Here is a 22,363-nt window from a genome sequence, read left to right as displayed (position 1 = left end):
ACTCTGCAGCTCCCTACTAATCTTCCACTGGCCTCCTAATGGCAGCGGGTTCCTGTGCTCTCAGTCACACTCTCCTGGGCAGTAACTATGTCCACATCACCACCATCTCTGGCCATAGCTCTTTCACAGTCCACCACTCTTGTTTCACTATCTTAGTTCCAAGTCTGTAGCTTAAACAACATCATTCTCCCTCAAAGACAAAGAATTGCCAGAGGACCATTTTTAATCAGTTACCATAATGCCTGCATTAACTACTACCATTGCATGCCCCCAATGCCATAGCATCGCACAACCACCTTCTCCTGTCCAAACCCAGTTGGGCCTCTTCCCTCAGTTTCTCAGCGTGCACTCCAGCCCACTTAACGATGAAGTGGTCGCAGATCCAGACTTCATTTTTTGTACTTCCTCTCCGATCCCTACCTGTCAATCAGAAGAACTCTTCTTCAGAACAAATCCCCTCTTTCACCGTCTCACATACCCCGACATGCCAGCACTCTTCCACCACCCTAACATCTTAAAGTTGAATCTTCCATGCCTCTCCTGAAACCTTCTAGGGCTTTTCCTATGTGATAAGAATAAATCCTCCCCAAAAATACACCCTTGTTCCAAGCTTAGCCTCAGCACCCCCAGTACATGTGACACTGAAACTAAGCAGCCATCACTATGTCCAAAGAATGAGCCACATCCCTGTCCTCCTACTCATCCATTCTTACACTCCCCGCATGGGACATGTATCCAACCAAAGCACAGCACAAACACAACAAGATGATGTCTGGGTTGAACCCATCATCGTTCTTTAGCTCACTTCTCCACTCAGACACTCATCCCCAGTCACAGATCTGGATTGAATCCATCATCGGTCTTCAGCTCACATGGCCACCCCAGTTCAGACCTAGCCATATCCAAATCAGTCATGACCCTGTTCATCATGGGAACAGTCTACCCCGAACTGCCAAGCCAGGTCTTCCCTGGACCAGAACCAAGCATCCTGAGACCTGTTTCGGGGTAAATACCCTAATCAGCCAGGCTAGCTTGAACCCAGTGGCAAAATGAGCAAGGGACCCATGTCTGGGCATACCCTACCAATAGTTCAGTCTGAACTGGGGTGGCAAAGTGAGCTAAAGAACTATTATGGATTTCACCCAGATCTGTGACTGGGGGTGAGTGTCTGAAAAAAAAAAAAAAAACTGGGGTGGCAAAGTGAGCTAAAGAACGATTATGGATTTCACCCAGATCTGTGACTGGGGGTGAGTGTCTGAAATGTTTCAGCGCACCATCCATCATCTCATTGTGTTTACTTTGTTCGCCCTAAGTTGGCAGGGTATGTCCAGACGGTAAGAACACATATTTATGCAAAACACAAAGGGATACGGAGGGACTACAATAGTGTGAACCATATGTCAAGTGAAAGTAACTTCCTAATTTGCTTAGGTCAGCAGTTGAATTGGCCCGCTCTGCAGGGTTACCCCCACATTTTTTTGCCTTCACCCCTCCTGTTGTTTTAACCTGTTTTTGTTGGCTTTTGGGATTTTGTGCACCTTACCACTGTTAACCAGTGCTAAGGTGTATGGCTTTCTTTAAAAGCATGATATAATTGGCTTACCCCGATTTGGCACATTTTATTTACTAATAAGCCCATATTAAAGTGCTACAACATGTACCCAAGGCCTGCAAATTAAATGCTATTAGTGGGCCTGCAGTACGTATTGTAACCCTTTTAAAACAAGTCTCAGGCCTGCCATTGGAGCTTGTATGCAGTTTTAAACTGACAATTCGACCTGGAAAAATATACCTCTTGCCAGGCTTAAAACATCCTTCTTTTAATACATATGTCACCCCTATGGTAGGCCCTAAACAGCCCATAGCAGAGGGTGCATTGTAATTAAACATTGAACATGTCCTTTTAAGTTTTACATGTCCTGGTAGTACAAACTCTTAAATTACTCTTTCCCTACTGCATTGGGTTGCATAATTAAATGTAATAAGTGATAACCTTTACTTGGGGATACTTAACTTAAATCTTTGAAATTGCATATATCAAGTTCTACTGATTGGAGATTGGATTTTTGTCATTTTTGGGTCAAAGAATTTATGTTAGTCTATTTTTCTAAATTAGGGTGCAATTTTTCTTGTGTCGTGTTTTCCTTTATTACTGTTTGAGTGCTGTATGAATAATTTATATATTGCCTTTAAGTTACCCCTGACTGTTTTTGTGCCAAGCTACAAGATGGTCAGACACAGGTTAATTTAGTGACTTTTTGTGGTTCACCTTGACAAGGATTGTGGCTGCTGCTTGAGAAGGGCTCATACCCCCTTCAACCAACAACCCAAGTTCTCACAACAGAATGCTATTTAAAAAAATATTGATAGTCTGGCTGAGAAGGAGACAGGAGAAGCACATATACACTGAGATTAAGATAGTTGACGTATTCAGAAGTGAAGCATTACAGCATAAGGCTGTTCAGCTACTTTCCTCAAAATTGGCAAATATATAGAACAACAATGGTCAATGTAAAATGCCAAGTTTTTAGAGCCAAGTTATATTGATGAAAGTTAGCACAAGTCATTGGGAAGTCAATAGTTACAATAAGGGACCTGAAAAAAGAGATGAACGGTTATTCAGTGCCAGAGAATATTGTTTAAAGTCAGCAAACTGAGTTGAGCAAACGAGGCTTACACTAGAGGGTCAAACAGGAAAACAGTGTGAATGCGTTAACGTGAGATGAAAAGATGTTTTAAACAAGTATATATTTATATGACCAAAGCCATTATTATAAGGTGGGCCAGTAATCTAGTGAGATCAATATTTGAAGTCACCAGCTGCATATGTGAGTTTCACCCGGACATTTCTCCAACTCGGAGTAGGCAACATGTTTGGGTGAAAAAGGACCAAAAATGTGGAATAAGAATGTGGGGAGCAGAATAGAAACACCAGCTCCCTCGTGTTAGTACCCATTTCTCAGGGGAGAAGTTTAAGTTGCCCGGTGTTCCACACACCTGGAAGTAGTGACACCCAGGTATGGGTAATTCTGGGCGTGGGTCTGCTCATTCTTTCACTGTTTGTAACAGGACCCGTCGATTCAGCGACAGTTGAAAGAGCTGAGGAAAAATGGCTGCCTCAAACAAAAAGTAACTGTAAGGCTTAGGCAGACAGAGAGCCTCTGTTAAACTGGTTGACCTTGTGAATTCTGATGGAATTATAAGTGCACCGACAAAAAGTAGTTACGTATCTGAGAAACTTCCACAGAGACAAATAACCACAACCAAGATTACTGTTCTAGTCATTGCGATGGATAAATGTTAATATCATTCATGTGTATAGTTAGCTTTGTTCACTTAGCATGAAGAAGAATTCTTATTTTGCAAATAGAAAAGAGTTCGATGAACGTAATACATTAAATATTGTGGCACTCTGGGGCCTGTAGTAAAAAATAACAGGAAAAAGCTAATTATGTTGTTTAAAATGATCACTACTTCGTTAAGGAGGGATAAGCCAACTGCTTGTGGCAGACAGTAGCAGATGGTGTGCGGGCAGAGTGGCGGGGCGGGCTGTGGGCTGGAGGGGACGACGGGGAGGTGGGGGGAGGGAAAGTATGCATAACAAATAAACATTAAAAAAAAAAAAAGACCCTTACCCTCCGCCTGCCGGCCGGCGCTCTTTTCCGATGTCCTCGCTGCTGCACAGGCTCCCAGCCTCCCCTGCAGCTAATCCTGACGCTGCTCTCATGTCTGAAAGCAGTGCCAGGATTGGCTTGAGCATTGGGAATTTGCGCTCCTAGAGAGACTGGGAGCCTGTGCTTTGCTCGGTGTGTATGTCGGTTTGGCCAGCCTGAGACAGATGGCCAAACCAACATGTGCACTGATCACAGTGGCAGAGGGCCACTGCCCTCGCGATGACCCAGGCCCAAAACTCGCCCAGCCCTCGGAACCTTAAAAATGAAATGATAAAAGTTTGTGGGCGGCGCGGGCGATGCTCCTCCACCACAGCAGAGGAGCTGCCACTGGTGCTTGACTGCAATACAGGGGTAGAAAATTTGATATGACTCGATAAATCATCGTTTTAATGTCTCGGTTAACCTGAGCACATGCATGAAGCCAGCTTTGGGGTGGTACGACCAGTGCTGCTCCACCGGGCGCTGATCCGGCCTGACAGCACTTACCCTGGGGGGGGTGCTGTGTTTAGCAATAACCTAAGATCTAAAAGCACCTGCTGCAGAGTTCTTTGTGAGTCCAGCTTTCAGGCAGCAGTAAAAATGTCAAGATAATTCTTGTGATTAATGTTCCTAATAGAGAGAGAGATCAGAGTTTTGTCTAGTTGTAATTTTGACTTGCCATAATGTAGCCCAGAGGGTTAATGAGCCTGCTGAAAAGAACAGGTCTGTATTTTATGTGGATAGCTGAGTTGATTAGTAAAGTCAGCCTTTACCAACGCTTTAAAACAAATAATATCTGAGTGAGAAGGGAGCTAGGGAAAGACAAGGGGTACTTTTCAGGGTGGTAGGGTAGTATGGGAATATGAAGAGGAGGTCATGGAGGGTGAGTGTGCCAAAGGAAATTGTCACACCGGGAACCAGCAGCACTTAAGCCGGCCCTGCACATGCTATTGGTTTAGTCTGAAGTAGACATACAATTACTATAGCACAAATCCGAGGCATGTTCAGATAATATTAATGAAATGACACATGGTGCAAATAGGCTCTCTCTTCTCCCCCCAGTACAGACAACACAGGGCCTAAATACGATGTCAGGTGCAAAGCCGTCGACCAGCTGTCGGAGGCTTTGGAGCCTAGAGGACACCAATGGTGCCCCCCTAAACATCCCCCTCCGTGCGGCAGGCACAACATGGTGCAGGGATGTTTCAAAACCTCAATATCCCAATGGCAGCTTGTGCGGCAGGCCTTTTATGCCCGCCGCACCAGCTGCCATTGGGGAATGGATGTTTGCAACCACGCATAGGGCGGTTGCATCCAAATCCGGCGGTTGGCACCGCTGACCTATGGTTGGTCGGTTCCAGACAGCAACATTGTCAGGCAGATGCAAGACTGCTCTACATCGTTAATTAAGCCCACAGTGTTATGCAACATGACTGCTTATTATCGAGTTTTATGGTGACCCCTATATAATTCAGTGTTTCTTGACCACACTCTCCAGTCACTGGAATTGTGCCAGATAACGTCACTTGGTTCATGCAGTCTCAACCCTGCTGCCAGTATTGGGTAGATATCTTCCTTGCACCCTATGTTTGCTGGGTCCCCAGTATAACATAAGAGTGTTCGATCATTAGCCTCGTGGAAGGGCTACACACTGTGATATAGTGTGGTTTCCCTCCACCATTATTAGAACATTGGAATTTTGGCAGTGCCATTGAAAACGATGGAGTGCTCCTTGCTTCTAATGGCCGCTAGAAGCCCAGAGCTCCAAAATTCCGAAAGGCCTTACAGAGGCCTTACAGAGTCCAAGGCCTTACAGAGTCCAAGAAGACTTCAATCCCCTCGGGCTCCATGAGGCCTTTGGTTTTCAACTTAGAACAGTCTGCTCTCTTGGGGTGGAATGTTCTAATAGCCTTAGAGCCCTCCATTGCGGGCTCTACCGGCCATTAAAGTCCCACTCCCTTGTTAAAGGCCGTCACCTCGGGTCTTTAACGCTGGAACGGGCCTTTAATGGCCGGTAGAGCCGACCACGATGGGCTCGAAGGCTATATTAAGCAACAATGTTCTGCTCATCCTTTATTCACTAGTGTTGCACAGCCCACAAGCAGTCACTATTTTATACCCCTTACCTTACAATGTTGTGTGCATCCTTTGAAGGGTGTCTACCACTCAGTACTTAATTCCCCGCTGTGCATTCTTTAAATACTGTGTTGTTGTTATGCAACAGAAAAAAACAGCATTATCACCCACCAAAGAACTCCTTCCTCGGGACAACAAGCTCCTTACACCTCAACACCGACCTGCTCTGATCACTCACCTCCATACAATAACAGCAAAACAGTAACCGAGGATCATAAAAGCACTTCACTCTTACCTTGTCCATTGACCCTTCCTATATCTACGACAGCTCTGCCACTGTCATTTGCACAAGCTTTAGGGCTTATTACAAGTTTGGTGGTCCATATATTGCTGCACTGGCGGTCCGACGACGGTGAGCTTCGGCGGTCCGACGTATTGCGGATTGTGTTTCTGAAGACCGCAGCTGAACTTCCGCCACCGCCAGCAGAGCGCTGACTGTGGGGAATGCAGTCAAGGAAAGGCAGCCATCAGAGGGCGGTACAGAGGAGTTGCACCGCTGTGCGTATTACGAGATATCTTATCCACAAGCATCCTTCTTTTAGGTGGCGTACAAGAAGGATTTGGGGCGGGTCTCTACAAAAGTAATGAGAACATGTAGCTTAGGTGGGAAAGAAGTAATTTGTCTTCTTCCAGGCAGAATCTGACGTGGATTCCTTTCTTCAGGTCCCGCCTACACAGCAGGATCTTGACCCCAAGGATTATGACCCTGTTGGTGACAATCAAAAGGTGAGTCCCTTTCTTACCTCATATGGGCCGCACCCCTGCAATGGGTAGAAGGTATATTTCCATATATATCATGAATATGTGGGCATCCGACACATTTGCAATCATAATGCACACACAAGCATCCATATATTAAGTAAAAGTACTCCCCATTGCCTAAATAGCTCTGCTTATAATATGGTGGTCTTTAGACTGCTTGCGCTGTAGTCTACTGGCGGACGCAGTTCTCAGGCGGTCAGACCGCCAAACTTGTAATAAGGCACTTATGCTGGTCCTCCTTTAATACAATAATTGGATTTTCATTTCCCAGTACAGATCTGCCTGTTATCTAGAGCTTTTCAGATACTACCTGAAGTTCCTGTAATCAAGAATTTTCCATTATCTTCCAGCAGAAACAATAAATTCCTCTTACTTCACAATTCTGGGAGGATTAAAAATGTGACCCACCCCTAGTTTGTATGACTCATACAAAATTAATGCTTTGTGTGTTAGAATGACTTAATAGGGCATTGCATTATCCAGTGCTTGGAAGGCAAGGCTGCTTGAATGTAGTATGTTTAGTATAAATATGTTTGAGTGGCCTCTTTGTGTGAGTAAGAAAGTGACAAAGGTGGACTTCACCAACTTCTTCAAGTGTCATTTTCAAACTATTGCCGAATTCACATATTTTGCAAGGTCTTCAAATTCACAAATTTGGTAAGGTCTTCTAAAATATAGCACATAAAATCCTCCAGAACAAATGTTTCTTACTTTCTTAAAAAATATCTTACAAGTGCATTCTTGTGGGAAATTTCATCTGAAGTCGAACTTTTTTTTATCTCTCGCTCATTTGCTTCTTGCCTCCCTCTTGTTCTTTCCCTTGTGTGCATATTCCCTGCCCTACTTGTTGCCACCTTCCTTTTGTGCATATTTTTCCCTCCTCAGACCACCCTGCTAACTTGATCCATTCATCTGTTGACTTATTCTCCCCATATTACCCAATGCCCGCAGTCCTATTATTAAGAAAAAGGGGTGATAAAGCAAGAAAATATAGCTTAAAATAATGCTGTTAGCTTGTCAACATTAACACGAATTATGTCAAAGAGATACAGAAAAATTAAGATGTGCCTTTCACTAAACATGTAAATTAACATGTGATATATTTAGCCTGATTTTTTTGTAGTAAGCATCCATTTCTATTGTATTTTCATGTCAAGTTAAGCTAGACCTCATTAATTACTAATTCCTTTGCATTGCATTTATTTTTGCCCCTTAACATGATTAAGCAGAATGTAGCCTAGTGGAATATTAAATAAATAATTCACGTTAGCTTTAGAAAATGTTATTCTTGAAGAATGTGCTGACTTTGACAAATGATTTCTTTCCCTCCTAAGCTACATTTTCTCATTGCTTTTGGAGAAACTTTAGCTGTTACTTGTCAATAGTTATTAAATAATAAGCGTACGAATAGAACATGAAGCGTATGATGTAGATCTGTAGAAGCTGCAACTAAAATGTTTCTGCTTTAGACTAGTTCATTGTCATGCGGTGGAGTTCTGATTAGGTGATAGAGAGAGCTACAGGGCTCTCGGGGTAACTCAACGTGAACCAGTAAACATAAGCATTTGCAACTTAGTATTTCATTTGAAGATAATGTTAACTACTTTCATATGTTACCGTGGGAATGAAGAAGGATGCGACAGACCATCAGATGATTCTTTCATGTTGACTGATTATAACCTGACGCCGAACCGGATGGATATATACATTTTTTGTGTTTAATTTATCTGTTCCTAATTAGAATTCAGTCAGGCTAGCAGATAAATTTGAATTTAAAATAAAGAGAATAAAACTCAAACCACTAAACTTAAAAGATAAACTTTAACTGAACATAAGAAGTAGAGTTGAAATTTGATATTGATTTATGCTCCATTTTAAACGGTGGCAAAGATCTGGAGAAGATAAAGGGGCAGGGTTGGAGACCATTTTTGCAAGTTAAAAGAGGTAAACTGATTTTAAACTACTCGGGCGCCAGCAGGGGCCAGGCAGCAAATATTTGCCAGTGCTTCCATTTGCTAAATAAAAGGAGTTTTGCCCTACTTTTTGTTTTTTTTACTTATACCGCATGGACGATGCTGTATAGGTCTCAAAGTTGAAACTTGTCTCAAAAGTTTAAACGTATTGGCTTTGCCAATGCTTGTTCCTGTTTTGTTTTACATTTTCAAATAGTGTATAAAATGCACTGCGACAATCTGGGAGGCATGACATGGCAAACACAAGTATCCTCAAAGCTCATGGAAAGTATACAGGCACTGCTAGGAAGCTAGAGCAAAGGTAAGAAGGAGGTTTATGTCTGGGAGGTTTAGGAAAACTGGTTCATTCACAAAATGTTTGTTTTGAATGATTCCTTCACATTTGCCCAATGGCTTCTTTCATTTTTAGTTTGCCTGACCTCATTCTACTATGCTTTTTCTGCATGATCTTTATTTTTTCTAACTGATTTGCTAAGACATTCCTCACAGAACCCCAAAGAGAGTATGTGTACATGTTCATGATTTATTAGCACACTAAAACAGAAAACTGGCCTCAAGTCAACACTAAACTTCAGGAATGAATGTGCAAAGTCAGCTGGGACACTGCATGTTTGTGGGCCTTTTGGAGGCTTCATATATAGCTGTTTTCTCAAACTGATAAAAAAAAGTGTAGGACTAAAAGAAAAAAATTAAACTCATATAACATCACAGATTGTATATTTTGCCACTTACATCACGAAACCTAAAATACACCTTTGACTTTTTAACTTTTTAGAAGTATAAAAATGCTTGTTTAGAAATCACTGGTATTTCATTCACAGATTTCATAGAGAGAAGAGAAAGTTTGTGTTCAGGAACTGCTCAGGCCCACTTGCAGGGTGTGATATATAACATATATTATACAGTAACAGTCCCCACTGTGTAATTATAGTTTGCTAAACATTTCCATAGGGAAAGCATTATTTTCTTTCTTTAATAATTTTGAATCCATTTGGGGAATCTGCGCAAAACCTTTAAACAAAAAAAAGTAATTCCTCCTTGGCTTCTTCATGGATAGTTTCGCACCCACCCCTCGAGCAGAGCCAAGAAAAAGGCGGGAGGCTGTCCCAAAAGTGTAATTTCCTATGATAATTCCCATTGAAACCTTTGTGCTATAATACAAAAAAAAAAACGTTGAACGGAATTACACAAAATTTGGCAACATGTAGGAACTTCATCCAGAAAGGGTGCTTTTTCTGCTTTTGTGTTAATCCATTCAGCTGGTTTTGAGAAATGTACATTTAAAGAGGGGCATGGGTTCAGCATGAATGGGTTAATGCTCCAAGAAAAGTTAGGCATATCTGGACAGTTGGTCCCACAGAAGACCCGAGGTACCACAAAGTAGGACCTTCTGATTGGCTGAGGGAGCATTTTTTCCTGTTAGTCTTTTTGGAACTGTGTCACTTGTGCTGGTGTGGCCGTACTAATTGGTCTGATAGGCCAGCCGTAACACTGAAGAAAATATTCAGCCCACCATTACATAACTCCGGGACCCATTTCTAGAGTCCATATTATTTCCGGAAGCCAGCACAACAGTCCCAGCTCCCAGTACCACGATACCGAGTGCAGCACTCCCTGTGTTACCAGGGCACTAATACCTGTAGAGTGGTGCCCCAAAAAACAAATACATTAAAAAACAAGGATCCAGTCAAAGATTAGACACTGCAGTCAACCACCATTATTCAGGCCATAGGCAGTGGCTGTTGACGGCATGACATACATTATGTCATTTAACATGTCATGAGTGATGTAATATGTGAGATCATAAGCAGTCCAAGTTATGGTTAGTTCACTAAGCTATAACTTGCAAATATCAGGGGGCTTTCGTTAACTCTAACTTCATTTTATCCTTTGTGTTTTTTAAGTGAATATAAGAAAATATCTATAGAACATGTATAAGGGCATGAAGGTATTTTATTTTTACATCTGTCCGGTCAGGTGACTGCCTGGTGGAGGAGTTATTGCCAGATTCCTCCCTTGGACCCCTGTTGTAGATTCATTTTGCAGTGAACTTCATGGTCTTTCAATGCAACATCTGCAAAATAGTTTCATGCTTGATTTCAGTGCTGATCAGCTAATGTTTTACATTATATCACTGTCTACAAAATAACTGAATGCGCACATAGCATGCGCAACATAGTAACAATAGATGATTTTTACCTTTACAAATTTTACAACTTTGAAAGCCTTGCAACCTGTGAAATTCCTAAAATTAATCATCAAATGAATTTTTTAAATGTTGTAGTCTTATGTAAGCCTGGGCAAAGCACTATGCTACGCTCGCGTAGTTTGCGAAGTTCGCGCTACTTCGCACTACGCGAACTGCACGTAGCACAGTGCGAAAACGCGTAGCGTAGTGCTGCGGTCATTTTTTGCTTGCTTGCGGTCCTCAACTTCAAGTTGGCGACCGCGAGCACGCAAAATGACATCCCGGCGAGACTTTTTGCTTGTTCGCGATCAGCAACCTCAAGTTGGCGATCGTGAGCATGGAAAATAAACCTCCCGGCGAGATTCCCAACGCGAGGAGGTCAGGTTTCTCATTGCGATGAGAAACTACCAGTTCGCGTTGAGAAAGCTGCCGCTCGAGTAAAAATCTACTCGAGCAGCAGAAAACTACAGCTCACACTGTGCAAGATGCCATTTTCAATGATTGCACAGTGCCGGTTGCTTGTCCGCACTGTGCAATCATTGAAAACGACATCTGGCACAGTGCGAACAAGGTACTACGCAGTTCGTGAAGTGCTACGCGTAGCTCGCGTAGTGCGAACTGCACTTTGCGTAGCTTCGCGAAGTGCTACTTCGCGAACTACGCCCAGGGTTAGTCTTATGCCTATATTGTCCTCAAGTCTGACCCACTTTGGAGCTGCAAACTGGAAACCACTTCTCTCTGGGAATAGCGAGTGTAATCAGTTTCATCTCAGGGAAGTACTGTAGAGGTTAGAGACTTAGAACTCACTTAGGCAAACAACAGGCACAGTAAGTACATTTGCAACCTAGTGCTATTGATTTGAGAAAGAGAGAAATAAGTTATCACATGAGGCATATACACAGTGAAGGGACTCAATCAAGTTACAACAAAGCCAAACAGAAACTTCAGATTTTATACACAGGTCAGTGTTTGTGTGATGAAATGGAGCAGCCTTTCTGAGTTCTGTAACCCATTGGCAAGTCTGTATGCTTTGACGCAGGTTGCAATAATCTCCAAAAAATCCCTTTGCCATGTTTTCAGTTAATGTTCTGTTTGCGCATTTAGGTTAATTACAGAGGTCAAGCACACCGGGATCTTCTGCGAGTGAGCAGGCTTTCTCTTGATGATGCAAGCAATTGCAATCCCTGTCACAGGGACTTGATGGGGCAGCTTGCCTTATTTTCTCCCTACGGGGCCGATTGTACTTGCAGCAGCTCTGGTGAAAACTCCTAGCGGGCAGGTTGGGCCTCACAGCCAGGAGTTCCTTCCTTCGAGTTGCAGGGCCGCGGTCCTCCGGGCTCAGCAAGGGCAGAGTCAGGGGCATATCAACAAGGGCTTTATCTCTGCTTTTTTGGCTTTAAAAGCCAAAAAAGCAGAGATAAAACTAGCACCCTATCAACAACAGGGTGCTAACACGCAAATTTGCATGTTAGCACCCTTTTACTCTACGCTTCCCCTTGCATCTCTAATGAGATGCAAAGGGGGCGTTCCAGAGTAAAATAATAGGAGGAATGTCGCTAAGCGACATTTCTCCTATTATCAAGAATGTCGCTAACCCTGTTAGAGACAAAAAAAGCAGCGCTAACCGTGGTTAACGCTGCTTTTTTACGTCTGCTAATTTTCAGACTTAGCCATGATATCCTATGGAAGGAGGATATCATGGCTAAGTTTGCCTGTCCCTATCAACAAGGTAACGTGTGATTATCGCTGGGTTTCCAGCGATAATCTCACGTTAGCCTGTTAGCGTGTAGATTTTTATCGCTATTGAGATAAGCGTTGCTAATAGCACGCTATCTCAGCGATAAAAATTCACGCTAGCCGGCGATAATTATCCTCACGCTAAGAGCGCTGAGCGATAATTATCGCCGGTTGTTGTTGATATGCCCCTCAGTGAGTCAGTACAGGGCCTCTCGTCTTCCTCTGTGTCGGTCGCTGGCGCAGGCACTCTGACAATTCATAGGTTTCCATTGGCTTATCTTGGGCCTGTAGGGATGTCAAACAACCCTCAAGCACCCTTGGTTCAGCTTCAGACACACTCCCACACGCGTTGTTCGATCCTCTCGCTGGAATCGGCAGCAAGGCTTGTTCTCCCTGAGCAGACAGCTCCTGTTGGATGAATCCCTCCTTCTGTCCCCTCACCTGGCAGGGAGGCTCCCCTGTCCGGTCAGGCAGACACACAGCTCCCCAGTGCAATGTGAAGATTTAAAGAGGTGTCCCCTTACCTCTCGGAGACTTTACATCACTAGGCCTGGGGCAAATTTTAATCACACTGGCGTAATTTGCTTAATTTCAGGAATGTCACATTACACTTGTTACGGGAAATTTCCAAAATGACACCATTGCATCACTTTGCGTAAATATATGCCATTTGCGGTACAAATTCATACCAAAACGTTCTATTGACAGTAAAAATTGACAGGAACAACTGATCGTGAGCGGATGTTTGTTTTGCTTTTGGTTTAATAAGTCCTCGCGCCAAAAATATGCAGGACGAATTTCTCACCAAAATTAAGTAAATATAGCGCGGGATAACATTTTTGCATTTCATATAATTAAGTTTAATTTTACTGAAATTTTGCGTCATTGCACCAAAGCAAATTACATGAATTTCGCAAAACCCTACCTATCGGTGATACCAGCCCTGGATCGCAGCCGCTGTCCATGTACTCTGCACAGACAGTTCTTCCGTCTGTGGTCAGGCAATACAATTGAAACAGGACCCCAGTGGGAAAGTTTGGGTCTGCTTTTATGCAAGATTTCAAGTAAGGGGATGTGGATCCACTGTTTAAAACCCAGGAAACAGTTTGGGGAGGTTCCTTTCGCATTTGTTTTCTGCCTGTACTGCATACACCATCTTTGTGCAAGGTGATGGTTCTCTAAGCAGGGAGTGATGAGGCTTGCTCTAAATAAGAATATCAATAACATGAGCACAATTGATGCAAGGCTCTGCACCTGGCTATTTATTTATTTGAAGTTTTGTATAGCGCAAACATGACCCAAGTGGATCAGAGCGCTTTACATGACGGTTGCGGAGGACATAGATCGAGAGATGTGGGAGACATTTATGGCAGTATACATCAGTAACAACAGTGAAAAAGTGGTTATACTGATCCGTGACAGTGGCCAGATAGCAATTGCGACGCGATACATAAGGAATAACAGTGGAAAACTGGAGTGCGACAAAGGTCCGTAGCAGAGGCCAGGAGGTGACTAAGACAGTTAAAAACAGGCAGGTCGCCAAAAGGGGCAATGCTTCTAGGTCAATGTATTTTTCATCAGTAGAGCTTTCACTTCCCTTTTGAAGGCAAGGGTTGAGGGAATTAGTCTTATTTCGGCAGGTAAGTAGTTCCATATTCTCAGGGCAACGCCAGAGAAAGTGCGTTTGTAGGTTTTCAGTTTTTTAATTTCTTTGGCTTGAGAAGCATAGTGCTGATGCTCCTTGAGGGCCTGGCGCTTCCAGATAGCTTGAGCTTATTCTTCGGGTATCATCAGTGTTCCTAGATGGGTCATTCAAGGAGATGAGAAAAGGACCAGGCTCTGAACTTCTTTCCCAAAAGAATGAAATCGGCAAAAGGTTACAATAGAATAGATTTTCTATTGTAATTAATGTCTAGAGATTCACCTTCCAGCTCAGAAATGCAGGCAATACAATTCCACTGTCTCAGGAGGTTGTACAAATTTACATGAGCTGGCCTGTAAGGATCACTCTCTCACTTTGGATCAGGTATTAATGGCCTGGCCAATGCCACGGGTTCAAAAATGGTATGCTGCTACCGCAGCTCAGTGTACACATCCCAAATTACCACAGAAGGTATTCTCGTGTCCTTTAGAGGGTAAGGGTCTTGCGGTCAATTTTAGGCATACAGTATTTTGTGTGTGCTGGGGTCAAAAGAAAACCAATATACCAGTTTCACATGTGGTCAATTGTCTCAGTGCAGAGCTGCTCATCAGTTTACCATGAAGGGAGCATTCTTGTCCCAATAGTCTCGGCCAATGTGATTTCACCCACTTACCATTGATGTTCACGGGTTGACTTATTAATGTCTTGAAACTTGAACACCAAGAACTACCTGTTAGCATATAACTCACAGGGCAGCGAGGCATGCAGGCCAAGGCAATGTAAAGGGGTAGTATGGGGTTAGAGACTCCAGACTCCAGACTCCATAGTGCACAAATAACACTAAATAATGGATTATCCAGTCACAACTCTTATTTATAGAGAAAAAGTATTTTATTATACTACTACTTAAGACTACATAAATAGATATTACAGAATGCAACCCATACATATGAAAATCAGTCCTAACCCTGCTCCCCATGGGAACAGTCCGGCCAGAACTGCCAGGCCAGGTCCTCCCTGGACCAGAAACAATCATCCTAGGACCCGTTTCGGGGAACACCCCTCATCAGCCAGGCAAGCTGAAATCCTTTGGCAGTTCGGGCTGGGCTGTTCCCATTGGGAGCAGGGTCAAGATTGATTTGCATATGGCTGGGTCCAAACTGGAACGTCGTGGTTAGCAAAAAAACAACAGATTTATGCCCAGATCTCTGTTTTTGAGGAGAGTGTTAGACATTGTACAGCATTTCCTCCACCATTTGTTCTTTTAGAAAGTTGGCATTTTCCTGCCTCAGCCATTTAGTGCCTGTAGTCTGTCTCTTGGGCACAAGACTGAGTGTAGCTGACATTTGGTCTTTGTGTATTCCTCCTAGACAGGCACACACAATGGAGAGCTCAGGAATGCTTTGCTGGGTCATCACTGGCAGTATGGGCGGGTGGAGCTGGACAAACCACTAGTTACACTTGAATAGGCTGTGTTCTTCCTCCACACAAAGGGCTGAATACCCCCTGTAGTTAGTCTGAATCCAGGACAGGGAAATCAGGATGCCTGGTGACTTCAAAAGGAATTTCTAGAAGCTTCCCCCATCTTCCAGAGGAAAGGTACCACGTATAAATGTTGGACTTCAGAAGCCACCTCTTCAGTACACTTCAGTATACTTCTGGACCTGCATATACTCTTCCAGGAAGAAGGACTGCTGTGCTGCTGAAGAACTGCCACTCTTCTGGACTACTGCCCTGCTGGGTTACTACCTTGTTGAACTGCTGCCTTGAGGTGCTGACCTGCTGCCGGCTGCCCTCTTGATTGAGTGAGAAGGACTGGACCTTAATCTCTTGAACCCAGGACCCCAGAGTGTTTCCAAGGGTTAATTGGCTGGCCTGCTGACAGGATCCTCAGGGACTGAAGGCTCCAACAACCTCAAACCCAGGACTATGGACTCTGCCATCTGTGAGTCCCACCCTACGAAGTGGTGCCAACCCAGTACTGGACCTTTGGAAGTGGGCCTAAGGTTCTCTGACAACCTCTGTGGATCCAGGGGAAACAAAGCATCTTCTCTGGTGCACAGCGCAACCCCAAGCAGAATTGATGTATCACAGCTGCTGCGTGGAATGGTACCGTCACAAAGATCCGCATTACATCTGCAGGCACTTTGAACTACAGCTGCGAGGTGCATCCTCAGTGCAGGCGCACGCATCCCTCATCGATGGCAGCCTCGACGATGACGCCGAACTCCTCATCGCATCCTCGCACCTCCTCAGAACCAATGCATTGCCATGACTTCTTGACGCAGCCTCGTGCCGGACTTTGCATCAGAAGCCCTTGTCAACAGGATATTCGCCAAACTCGTAATCAGGCCCTCTTTTCAGCAGACCTACCTGGTTACCTGTAACCGGCTCTCACTGTATTGTGGTCAGCCTGTACTTGTGACTTTCTCCCAGTCCAGGGGAACCAGATAACCACATTTGGTGCTATTTTCACTGAAACTTTGAAATTGGTTATCCCTAGTTCCACTGATTGGATTTTTGTCATTTTTGTTTTATTCATTAAACATAAGTCTAGTCTTCTAAATCTATTGTTCTAAATCTATTTGTGGTGTATTGTCACTGTGTTGCTATTTGAAGTGTTACAAAAATACTTTACACATTGCCTGTGAGGTAAACCTAACTGCTCTGTTCCAAGGTACCCGAGGGTTGACCACAAATTAATTTATAGTTGCTTGTGACTTCACTCTGAGAAGATTTGTGGTTGAGGCTTGAGAAAGGCTTCACCCCTCTTAACCAGTGTCCCAATCTCCTACAGTGTCAATCACTCCCAGACGAGGGAGGAGGCTGAAAATCACCTCAAGACCCAGTGGGGCCACGAGGGGGTGCAGCCATATAGACATGAGGTGCAGGGCTCATCTAAGGTTCCAGCAGTTCTGCTCCTATCCAAGACATCCCAGTGGGGTTTGTCACTGGTAGACTTCTTCAGTGTGCTTCCTCCACCAGGAGTACAGTTTGGGCTATCCTCTGCGCAGAGGAGATACATGCACATTTAAGCAACCAAGATTACTCCTCATCCAAAGCAGGACCTTGGTGGGCAAGAAGTGGGTTAGACCTTCTAGAGACAGGAGCGGGTTACAGACTTCTCAGGTGAAGTTCCCTCAGGAGAGGGCAGCTTTTGCATGATGCACCTAGCAACAATCTGGAACATGCATGTAAAGGGGAATAAAATGGGAAGCCCGGATACAGACAGAGTTCTTTCTACTCACACCTAGTGGTGGGTGTCCTTAAGAAAGGATACAAAACCAGCAGATTACTAGGTCTGAGACTTGCATTTCTAAAACAACTGTTATGCTCACCCCTGTCACACAAAGGCTACAGGAATGCGAGCAATACACTATCCCCGCCTGGTAGGCTGCCTTTACCTCTATTTTGAACCGCATGTTTTCGTAGCAATCTAAAATAGATTCTACCCAGCCCACACAGTGGCGTCTCTGGAAGTGAATTTTGTAAGGGGCACACATTGAGCCACAAATAAAACTGGTGTGGCCCATCTACAAGTATATTTATCTACCTATATCTATATATGCATCTGTATCTATATCTATATATCTCTACCTATATTTAGTGCTATTCACTAAAGAAACGAAAGTTTCCCATGCAGGAACTTGATTTGGCCATCCTACTGCAATTCTGTGCTAAGGCTAACATATGCGCATTAGCACGGCACCACTGTGGGACCGCCAACAGACAGCCCGCCAGACCAGGAGAAAACTTCCAATCTGGAGGGTGGTTGTGGATCAAGTCTGGTGGTGTGGGAACGGGGTGTTGGTGTGGCAGCCCGCTCCCACACCGCTAAACTCATAATCAGGCTCTAGGCCTTGGTTACATGCTTCAAAGAGGCACTTAGAACATTTTGACTCTGGAGATGCCCCTCTGGTTCCTTGTCTCAGACCTCATTTTTACAGGATAGCTTCGATCCTGAAGATATTGTTGTTTTGTGGTAAATTTTAATTACCTAGACTTAATTTATGCGGTAAAATACAATACGAATAACTCAGTAAAAATAAGAGGCAGAATCCGTGGTATTCGAGGGTATAATAGGGAATTTATTCCTTACAAAGGAATGATGGTGATGGTTCGAACCAGGCAATCGAGTTCCGTCACCACGAAGGTTCAGGAAGGGATCAGCAATACATTATTGACAGGTTATAGCATATATAGTAATGCATTACAGTAAAGACAGATGCAGGAGGCGTAACAGCTGATAAGAATACACATACGTAATAAAAAGGCGTGACAATAGGCGTGCATAGAGGCGTATACTAAAAACGTCATTATGATGATGACACAAGTGGGTGGATCCATAAGAGAATCCTGCAAAGTCAGCAGAAATACATGGCAGAGATGCGCGCGTAGCCGCATGACGTGTGATTGACGTGTAACTAGAGGGTGAAGGGAACTTGACATTTAGCCCTACATGAGGAGACAGAAGTCTGGGGTGTCAGGACAACCTAGTCCTAAATCATATCTAATATCTTGTGTTTAAGGAACTATATTATCTAGAAGGGAAGGTCTTTTCGGACAGAGTCTATTCTATACTGACTGCTAGTGCGTGTACAAGCGTCTAAGTGTCTACATGAGATGCGAGGGGGCATGGGCCTACCATGGTAACGAAAGTCATGAATTACTTGCACGGAGACAGTAAGGCCGGGCCCTTTGCTCTGCAGCTGGAGGGATGTTTACCTAAGCTACTAGACAAGAATGCATTTCTGGAGGAGCGGAGCAGATAACTTGAAGGCTGAATACAGTTTTGGCAGGCAACAGGCTGGGCTAGGCACCGTTAGCCGCGCAGGAAGTAAGACAAAGTTCATGGATACAGATGCAGGTCCAGGCTGGAGCATTCAGAGGCAGAAGCAGGAAAAAGCTCGATGGCAGAATTCAGGGCCTACCTTGCCAGAGCTGGAAAACGTGAAAAGTATACCATATAAAGACGGTGGCCAGGCATACTTAGGAACGGAATATCTGACCCATTCATGGCAGATCTGAAAGAGGACATATTAACGTTGGACACAATTGTATTTGCGTCTTCATAGCTTGAAGTGGAGGGAACATACATGTACTTGTAGCATATACATGGAGCCGTTGGGGTCTAGATAGGGGACACAATTGACCATAAAAATTCATATTTCCTCATTCCCTCCTTGTCCCCTACGGACCCTCATGAAATATCGATCTTCAGGAATCCATCAATCTGTTCATGTAACATCATTTGCTCTTCTTTCTTCTTCCGGAATCTTGAATGAAAACTTGAACGTGGAATACACGATGTAGCACACAGGCCGCAAATCGCTGGTCCACATTGTAGACATAGGCAGCAACTGAATACTATGAGAAGGCCAATACCTAGGAAGGATAGGACTTTCCATCCCCAGGCTGACAACACGCTCCAGAACCAACCGGACCACGTCCAGGTGCCTGCATTCTGATGTATCTGGTTTGCAATCTTGTGAAGACGAGTTATGGCTTTATATACGGATGGCGCGTTTTCTGGGATGAAAACACAGCAACTTGATCCGATGACCCTACAAGCTCCGCCCCTATCTGGTAGGATGACGTCAAGGACAAGACGATTTTGAAGAACAACAATCCGCATCGCAGACTGCTCCTCGGTTAAGTTGCCTAGGGCAGAGGTAGTTTCATTCACTACTGCTTCAAGGGTTCTGGTTAATCTACGTATCAGTTTACTGTTTGAGACAACACCTATGTAAGGAAAGAGACCTTTATTGAAGTCTGTATATTGTTCCCATGCTGTTTCGGTGTAGTCAACAATCGGGATATCTCTCTGGGGTCTATGGTGTACTAGATTGGTATTTCTATGATAATCAAGAGGGGCTAGGAAAACAGGTGGCAGAAGGAATGCAATGTAACAGGTACCATCCCAGTCTGGAGGTAGGCGTATATATGCGGTATGACCACAGATGAAGTAGGAGTGACGGGAAGCTCTAAATGTAGACTTGCCTTTATCACTGAATTCGATCACAGTAGTACATTTACTATGACCCAGGTGTACTGAACCATTCTTTCTTACACAGAATTCACCTTTGACTGGTAATACGGACATAGCAGGCAAGACTAATGTAGCTTCAGATTCTATATTCAGAATCATGATGTTAAGTGTAAAATTACCTAATCCATATACTTCATTTTCTAGGTCAGTTCCTGTTCTTTTGGGAAGTCCCTCCTTGTTAGGATAACAGGCTTTAAGCAAAACTAAGTTCAGGTTTCCCCATACCCAGTTGCTCTGGTAAACTACAGTGTTTGAATCTAAAGAGTTAATCAAACTAAACCATGCTCCACAGGAACCATTGTGTGTAAATGGGTACGGAAAGAGAGGCAGAACTCCTTTTCTCTTCTGATAGGGAGGGAGTCTGCCACATATCCAACAATTTGTAGCATTGCTGGTCTGATGGGAATGGTGTAACATACTAATGAATGTGTTGTTGCGCAGCGCAAATCTATAGGACAATTCATGTGGAGGTAGTTCACTAAAAGAATGTTCGGCTGTAACATTGTAAGCACGCTTGAAAATAGGATAGTACATGTGCAACAGTACACTTGCAGCAATAATAAAAAGACTTAGAAAAAACATAATCAACAATGTCACTATACAGTGACTATGAAGTGATTTACAGTATGCATGTTTCTTGAGCTGTTTCTGTCTATTTCTCTCTCTCATTCGGTCTAGAGGATACATGTCAAAGACTTAATTCAACCGATTCACCTTGGAGAGGACTTAAACAATCGAATTGTCTGACTTGCTAGACCTTAGTTTCAGTTTGTATTCCTGTGATTCGGTCTTTTCAACCAAGGGGAGTTTTGAATCAGTCTCTGGAAGGGGGCAGGGCTGAGAGTTCAGATCGGATGGTAGTCCATGAAATTTCTTGATATGACTCGAGTGTAACCAACCCTTGCGACCCTCGACCTTCACTGCTGTCCTCGTCGTTAGAAGAACCAGCTTTGGTTGTTGCCAGCGAGGCTCCAACGGGCTCCTCCTGTCGAAGTTTCTGATGAAAACTAGATCTCCAGGAACCACTTCATGGGGCTTTACCTCGGTGTTGTCGGGAAAGGCTGCAGCTACCTGTGAACGGCAAGATTGTAGTGCAGACATCAAGGAAGCAAGGTAATCTGTCAGCATATTACAATCAACATCAGTTATTTTACGAGGTATAGGCGTCCCCCACATATTTGGTGGCCTACCGAAGACCACCTCGTACGGGGATAGCCCTGTGCGAGAATGTGCTACCATTCTCATGTAAAATAGTGCAACTGGTAAGGCTACTATCCAGTCGACACCTTTCTCTCTACAGATTTTAGAAAGTCGTATTTTCAGGGTCTGATTATGACGTTCCACGAGACCTGCTGCCTCGGGATGTCGGACACAGTGGAATTTCCATTGATAGCCTAACAAGAGTGAAATGTGTTTCATTAGCTCGGATGAGAACGGCTGGCCATTATCTGAGTACACGATACGGGGCAAACCATACCGTGGGAAGAATTCACGAACTAATTGTTTGGCAGTAGTCGGGGCAGTGTAATCTGAGACGGGATACGCCTCTGTCCAACGGGAAAGAGCGCATACAACTACGAGGACATATTTGAATCCTCGACATCGTTCCATCTGGATATAATCCATCTGGAGGACTTCAAAAGGATGATCGGGAGGTTGAAATCCACCCTGCTCTACAGGTACGCCTTTACCTGGATTGAACTGACAACAAATCATACAAGTTCGGACTTTCTGTTTAGCTGCAGCTCGTAAATGTTTGTTGAACCAAATGTGTTGAATACTGTCTAACATAGCTTTTTCTCCTAGATTTGCTGGACTATGTATTGTGTTAATGATAACTTGAACCATTGAGTCGGGGAGAAACCATATAGATTTTCCCTTCGTCATCCATCCCTGATCTGTTTGGATCCCTCCTAATTCAGTCCATTTCTTTATTTCCTCTGGTGTAGCATGTGTTTGTATGTCAATTACATCAATGGCGGGATCCTTAACTGTCATGCAGTGTGTCGGCGTCGGAACTATTGTCTTTGTCAAGTCAGTTGCATGAGTCTGATTCTGTGCTGTTTGCTTAGCTGTTCGGCATGCAGTGTGTCGTGTTTTGTGTTGCAGCAATAGGCTGTGGTACCGCTATGGTCTGTTGTGCAGCTTGCATAGGCTGTACATTCTGAGGTGCTTGTTGTTGGATCTGATCCTGTCTAGGCGGACGTGGTCTCTCCTTGGTTT

Source organism: Triturus cristatus, chromosome 4_1, assembly GCF_964204655.1.
Source record: "Triturus cristatus chromosome 4_1, aTriCri1.1, whole genome shotgun sequence".
Classification (NCBI taxonomy): Eukaryota; Metazoa; Chordata; class Amphibia; order Caudata; family Salamandridae; genus Triturus; species Triturus cristatus.
This window is presented reverse-complemented; position numbering follows the sequence as displayed.